The sequence below is a fragment of the Herpailurus yagouaroundi genome, unplaced genomic scaffold, assembly GCF_014898765.1.
Source record: "Herpailurus yagouaroundi ecotype Mexico unplaced genomic scaffold, PumYag 165, whole genome shotgun sequence".
NCBI classification, from domain to species: Eukaryota; Metazoa; Chordata; class Mammalia; order Carnivora; family Felidae; genus Herpailurus; species Herpailurus yagouaroundi.
Genome location: NW_024412406.1, coordinates 17,291,028 through 17,297,712, shown reverse-complemented (window position 1 = coordinate 17,297,712; position 6,685 = coordinate 17,291,028). Strand labels below are relative to the sequence as shown.

Genomic DNA, 6,685 nt, shown 5'->3' with positions numbered 1-6,685 from the left:
TAAATAAATAAATAAAACTGCTATCCTTCCCACTCAGCTCAAAAAACTAAGAGCCAGGATATAAAATCCCAGATGAGAGGCACCTCAGGAGTTATGAAGATAGGTTGAAGGCAGGAGTTATGTGATAGGTAAAGAATTAGATGCTAGAGTAATGAGAAAAATCACAGTTCTTAAATGGTGTGGTGGGCTCCGTATTTATTATGCTTCAGGATTTACCTGTTATCAGTATTTTTACCAAAAATTTGGTTTTAAAACCCCCAGTATTTAGCAATAAAAGTAGGATTGATGCCACTTATGCCTCAAAATAAAGATGACTAATACCAAATGTAAACTATTTTTAGCCATCAAATGCCCTGGTGGCAGCAACATATTTGGGAGGAGGTAACAACAAAAAAGCCCGACACAGGATTATACTGTTTCATCGATGAGGTATTAATACCATTTTAAAGTATTTAAGTAATCTCTATACCCAAAGTGGAGCTCAAACTGACAACCCCCACCCCAAGATCCTCCAACTGAGCCAGCCAGGCGCCCCAATAACTTGTTTTTGAATAGGCAACACGTTCTTCCAGCCTCCCAGCTGTTGACCAGTTTCTTCAGTATTATGTCCAGAAATACACATCTCTATATAAATGCAAGCATCTAAGGGTAGAGCAGGCATTTATGGCTTAGGGAAGTTCTAAACAGTATATACTGTTCTCCCAACTTCAAAACATCACGTTTTTAGAAGATATTTACAAAGGAAGATTCACAAACACATGCGACAAGTCACTGTCCTAAGTCGCTACCAGAACTGTTACTAAACTGGTAACAATTTTAAAAGCCAATCACAAACTACAGTTAAGTAAAGATTGTCTTTAATATCCTAGAGATAATGCCTTTCCCCTTTTATAAAATGCTTGCGTACTACGAATAAATAAGTCGCCCACTAAGGGACCCTAAAACCATCTAGGCTGCACACAAGGCTTTGCTGGGGATACAAAATTGCTCCGAAGGAGGCCCCGGCGTACACCAAAACCACGCGCCATACCTTCCAGCCGCCTCGAAACCACCTCAATCTGAGAAGGCCCTTTATTAATTTTTGACTTTAGAACAGTCGAAACGGACGTTTACTTGAAAAAAGGGTCAGTAAAGACTCGCGGCTGGTTACTTAAAAAATGCGACAGAGCCAATAACCCAGTACGCTCTGGGTGGCAGAAGAGGAAGGCTGCCTCCCGGGCCGACCTCGCGGCCATGCAGCTTACTCGGCTGCGCTCGGCAAGGTCGGAGGCCCTTTACACGGGGGCCCCAGGGCAGAGACCAGAGGCGGGCCTGGGTTCCGGCAACGAGTCGGGTTCCCGGTAGTAACAGGTTGAACTAAGACCGCAAGGACTCCCACCTCGAAGGACCCAGCGACTGGTCCGCTGGCGCTGCCGCCCGGTCCGCATGACTGACCAAGCTTCGCAAGCCCTCCTCCGTCGACAGCCGCGCGGAAAAGAAAGCACAGCTTCTTCCGTTGGGCTTTTGGGGCTCCGGGCCCCTCCCCTTCCGGGCCCTGGCCCCGCCTCCGACAGGGGAGCGTGTGTCTGGCGGCGGAGTCAGTGCTAAGCACCAGGGAGGTCGTTGGGGCTGTGTTCTCAACGTCTCGGTGGCGGTACCCTGAGATCTGCGTTTCTCCGACTGCGGTGGAGTGCTACACCGTAAGTTCATATTGAAGGGAACTTTTGGAGGCTTTCAAGGCTCATTGAGGAGCTATTTCACCCAGAGCTATTTCACCGAGTATGCAAACGTGTAGTCTGTCAGTTTGTAATGGACCCAAAAGAGCGGGAAATATTCCAAAAAGGAAGGGTCTCCCATTCCCAGTACTATATATTTGCTTAGTCTTCTACTCCCCCACGTAGTTCAGTGCTTAAAAAAACTGGTGGTATTGGACATCCCAATTTAGAATAAGGGTATCTGGAATCGACCCCATGAAACACATAGAAGAACCATTTGCCACAAAAAAAGCTGTTATATCTCCCTCATAACAATAGCTACTGCTGCTGTTTTTGTTGATAATAATTATAGAGCATTTAAAAAAAAGCATTCGTAAAACAGTCACCCGCTTTGTTTATGAACATGTTCTAATTTGCTATTGATTTTTTATTTTTGTGTTTTTTTTACTCTTGTTTCTTTCAATCATTTTATTTGAGTCCTGGCTACAAAGCACTAGACTTAGTGCTGTAGGAGATAGGCTGATGATCTTGTTGCCAGAAAGAACACACGTGAAAGCATGTAATTAAATAATTGAATCAGTGAAAAGGCACATCATCTTTCCTTCACAAATTGGAAGTCTAAGAAACTGATTCAAAATCCAGTACAAATGTATTTGCCTCAAGGAAACATGGTAAAAAAAAAAATCTAAACTTAGCAAAATAAATTGTTGGTTATACTTACTTTCTCAAAGAATTTCTCTCTAACGTTTTTGCTGAATGTTTTGCAGGGGTTTAAAATTCTTTGTTTGGGACCCCAACTGGGCAATTTATTCTGTCAGGTGGTGGCTTGGACCTCAGCCTGCCATTGCAGACTCTTGGCTGGATGTAAACTTCTACAACCTAATTTTGCAACCTGGACAGCCACCTCCATCAGGCCTTTGCCTACAAGTGGATGGGGAGGTGTGGGAGCTACCATTACTGAAAGTTGTACTGAAAGAGGAGGGTGACTTTGCTGAACCCATAAATGCTATGGCAACATTTTAGGCATGTTCTCAGTGTCTGGGGCCATGTGAGAAGGAACTGGAGATCAGCATGGATGCTCCTGCAACAGTTCCTTACAGGATACCTCCTAAGTTGCTAGTTTTCCTTTCCTTCAGTGGGTTGCTCACATGGCACTTATTAGCATCTGCTTCTGAAGGATACCTGACCTGGATAGGATATGGAAGGGACCACTGTTTTAATGACTTAATATGTTCTTCAGACTAGATACAATTAAATTCTGGGACTAATATTTAGGTGTTCCTAAAACTCCACAGCCACCTATTTTCAGATTATAATTTTAAGTCAGTTGGGTTTTTTTTTTTTAAGTTTATTTATTTATTTTGAGAGAGAGAGAGAGAGAGGGAGAGAGAGAATCCTGCGCAGGCTCTGTGCTGACAGTGCACAGACTGCACTGCACTGACACAGGGCTCGATCCCACACACCATGAGATCATGACCTGAGCTGAAATCTAGAGTTGGATGCTTAACTGATCGAGAAACCCAGGTGTCCCAAAGCAGGTTTTTTTTTTTTTTTTAATTTAAGTAATCTTTACACCCAACATTTGGCTTGAACTCATGACTCAAAGATCAAGAGTTGCATGCTCTTTTAAAAATATTTTTTTAATGTTTATTTATTTTTGAGAGAGCAGGCACAGAGAGAGAGGGGACACAAAATCCAAAGGATGCTTCAGGCTCTGAGATACCAGCACAGAGCCTGACAGGAAGCTTGAACCCACGAACTATGAGATTGTGACATGAGCCAAAGTTGGACGCTTAATGACTGAGCCACCCAGGTGCCCCTTGAGTTGCCTGCTCTTCTGAGCCAGCCAGGTGCCCCTTAAATCAGTTATTTTAATTGATTAGTAGTATAATTCATTAAATAAATGTTATGTTTTCAACTGCATCGCAACTAAGTGGCTTTTAAAAAATGAGTAGTGTATTATCCCACAGTGCAGGAAGTCCAGAGGTAGCTGGTTCTAGGGTTGGTTAATTCAGCAGCACAGCATTGTCAGAGTTTGTGGTCTTCTCTGAGACTCTTGATTTTCCCTTCATGGTTGCAAAAAGGCTCCCACAACTATAAACATCACATCTTCTTATAAAAACATCCAAAGGCAGGAAGGAAGGAATTTTTTTTCAGGTGTTTTTTTTTTTTAAGTTTATTATTTTTTTGTTGTTTTAAATAAACAGAGGCAGAGAAGAAGAGGGAGAGAACCTTAAGCAGCCTCCATGCTCAGCACAGAGCTTGATGCAGGGTTCGATTCCACAACCCTGGGATCATGACCTGAGCCAAAATCAAGAGTCCAGCGCTCAACCAACTGAGCCACCCAGTTGCCCCACAGTGTTTCTCTTTTAATCTGGGTGAAAATTACTACCAAGAATGCCCTTCAGGTGCCATTGACCATGGTTGGGTTACATGTCCAGAGATGATCAGCTCGTGCTGTGAGAAGGTAGGTTGTTGTAGAAAAGAAAGAGAAGGGCAAATGGCTATTTAAAAAGCTATCAACGGTTCTTGCCACAACAGGTAATCTTAACTTTAAGATTTGGGGGTATTGCTATGAACCTCAAGAGCTCTCTTCTAGGGATACGTGGCTGGCTCAGTTGGTGGAGCATGCAGCTCTGGATATTGGGGTTATAACTTCAAGCCCTACATTGGGCATAGAGACTACTTAAGATAGATAGATAAGTAAGTAAGTAAGTAAGTAAGTAAGTAAATAAATAAATATTTTAAAAAAGAGCTCTCTTCTAATTACTCTACAAAGGGAGATAACCTTATAGGAGCATGATTAAGGATATGGGAATTCTGAGAAAGAATGGGTTCAAATATTCAACTTCTGCCCCAAAATTTGCCACAAAAGCAAAAATAGCTTTTTAACAAAGGTTAATTGACATACTAAGGATTGTACATATTTAAAATGAAAAATTTCCAAGTTTTGACATGTATACACCTGTGAAGCATCACACTAAAGTTAATGAACAGGAGTGCTTGGTGGCTCAGTCAGTTAAGCATCCAACTCTTGATCTCAGCTCAGGTCTTGATTTCAAGGTTGTGAGTTCAAGCCCCGTGTTGGGCTCCACACTGGGCCTGGGACCTACTTAAAAAAGAAAAAAGATAATGGACATATTCATCACCCCCAGATATTTCCTCATGCTCCATTGTAATGTCTCCTTCATGTCCCAAAACTCCACCTTTAAACCCCATCCCCAGGCAACTGCTGACTGACTTTCTGTTGCTACAGATTAGTTTGCATTTTTCTATAATTTGCTTAAATGGAATCATATAGTGTGTACTCTTTGTTGGCTCTTTTCATTCAGCATAATTATTTTGAAATTCATCCATGCTATTGTATGTAACAATAGTTAATTCCTTATTAGTGCTGAGCAGCATTCCCATATATGGATGTACCACAGCTTGTTTATCCATAGATCCGTTGATGGACATTTGGATGTATCAGTGTTTGGCTATTACAAATAAAGCTGCTATGAGCAAGTTTCTAGGTGGCTCAGTTGGTTAAGCATAGGAGTCTTGACTTCGGCCCAGGTCACGATCTCATGGTTCGTGAGATTAAGACCCACAATGGGCTTGCTGCTGTTAGTGCAGAGCCTGCTTTAGATGCTCTATCCACCTTTCTCTGTCTGCCCCTCCCCTAGTTGTGCTCTCCCTCTCTCAAAAATAAATAAACATTAAAAAAAATAGACATTCTTCATTTTGATGGAAACCAATTTATTAATTCTTTTTCTTATATGGATTTGGCTGTTACGTCTAAGAAACTTTACCTAACTCAAAACTTCGGAAAGTCCTTCCTCCCGCCCCCTCCCAACCATAGACCTACTCAGTTATTCCTCAGCAGAATAAATGTGCCCTTTTCAGGACTGCAGATCACTCAACCAGGCTCATCAAGTGACTGTATCCAAGATTCAGAGCTATGCCTCTATGAATTATGTCATGAATTTTGCTGAAATCTAATAAGCCCCCTCAACATTGAAAGATTCATCCTAATCCAGACTCCAAAAACCTCATATCCTGCCATTGCCCTTCCCATTATTTTTTTTTTAATTTTTTTAATGTTTATTTATTTTTGAGAGAGAGACAGAGGTGAGCAGGTGAGGGGCAGAGAGAGAGAGAGAGAGAGAGAGGGAGACACAGAATCCAAAGCAGGCTCCAGTCTCTGAGCTGTCAGCACAGGGCTGGGGTTCAAACCCACGAACTGTGAGATCATGACCTGAGCTGAAGTCGGACACTTAACCAACTGAGCCACTCAGGCGCCCCAGTATTCTTTTCTTTTTTTTAATGTTTATTTATTTTTGAGAGAGAGCATGAGTTCAGGAGGGGCGGAGAGAGAGGGGGACAGAGGATCTGAAACAAGCTCTGTGCTAACAGCAGAGACCCCGATGCGGGCTCAATCTCATGAACCATGTCTCTAAGCGCATAGGTAAACAGATTAGAAGAGTATACATCCACTTCCACATTGTGCGTGCGTGTGTGTGTTGTGTGCACCATCTCTAGTGCACGCGTGTGTGTGTTGTGTGTAACAACCTAAATGTCCAGAGACTGGTAAAATGAATTATATACATCCAAACAATGGAATGGAAATCCTACTCTTGTCTGGCAAATTTATTTACTCCTATTTCAGCCTATTTCTCCCTCAACTTCCTCTTTCTCCTCCCCCCATTCTTAGCTGATAACTTACTAGGTGAGTCAGGACCCTTTGTGAGACCACAAAGAGAAACCACAAAGTGATTTACACAGCAAAAGTGTAGGGGCGGCTGACTCTTCTTTTTCGGCTCAGATCATGATCTCATGGTTGTGAGATTGAGCCCCACATTGGGCTCAGCACTGGGCATGGAGCCCACTTAAGATTCTCTCCCTCTGCCCCTTCCCCACTTGGGTGCCCCCACGAGCACTCTCTCTCTCCCTCTCGAAATGAAATGAAATGAAATGAAATGAAATGAAATGAAATGAAATGAAATGAA

At 42.5% G+C, this 6,685-nt stretch overlaps 1 long non-coding RNA gene across 1 annotated transcript in view; it reads right to left on the bottom strand.

Annotated features, from left to right (window-relative positions):
* The window catches only part of LOC121038163 (uncharacterized), a 4,123-nt gene extending 2,613 nt beyond the window's left edge, over window positions 1-1,510 (bottom strand). Inside the window, exon 1 of the long non-coding RNA XR_005794195.1 lies at window positions 1,379-1,510. This is a non-coding gene — a long non-coding RNA (uncharacterized LOC121038163). The remainder of the gene's footprint in view (window positions 1-1,378) is intronic.
* Window positions 1,511-6,685: the final 5,175 nt, after the last annotated feature.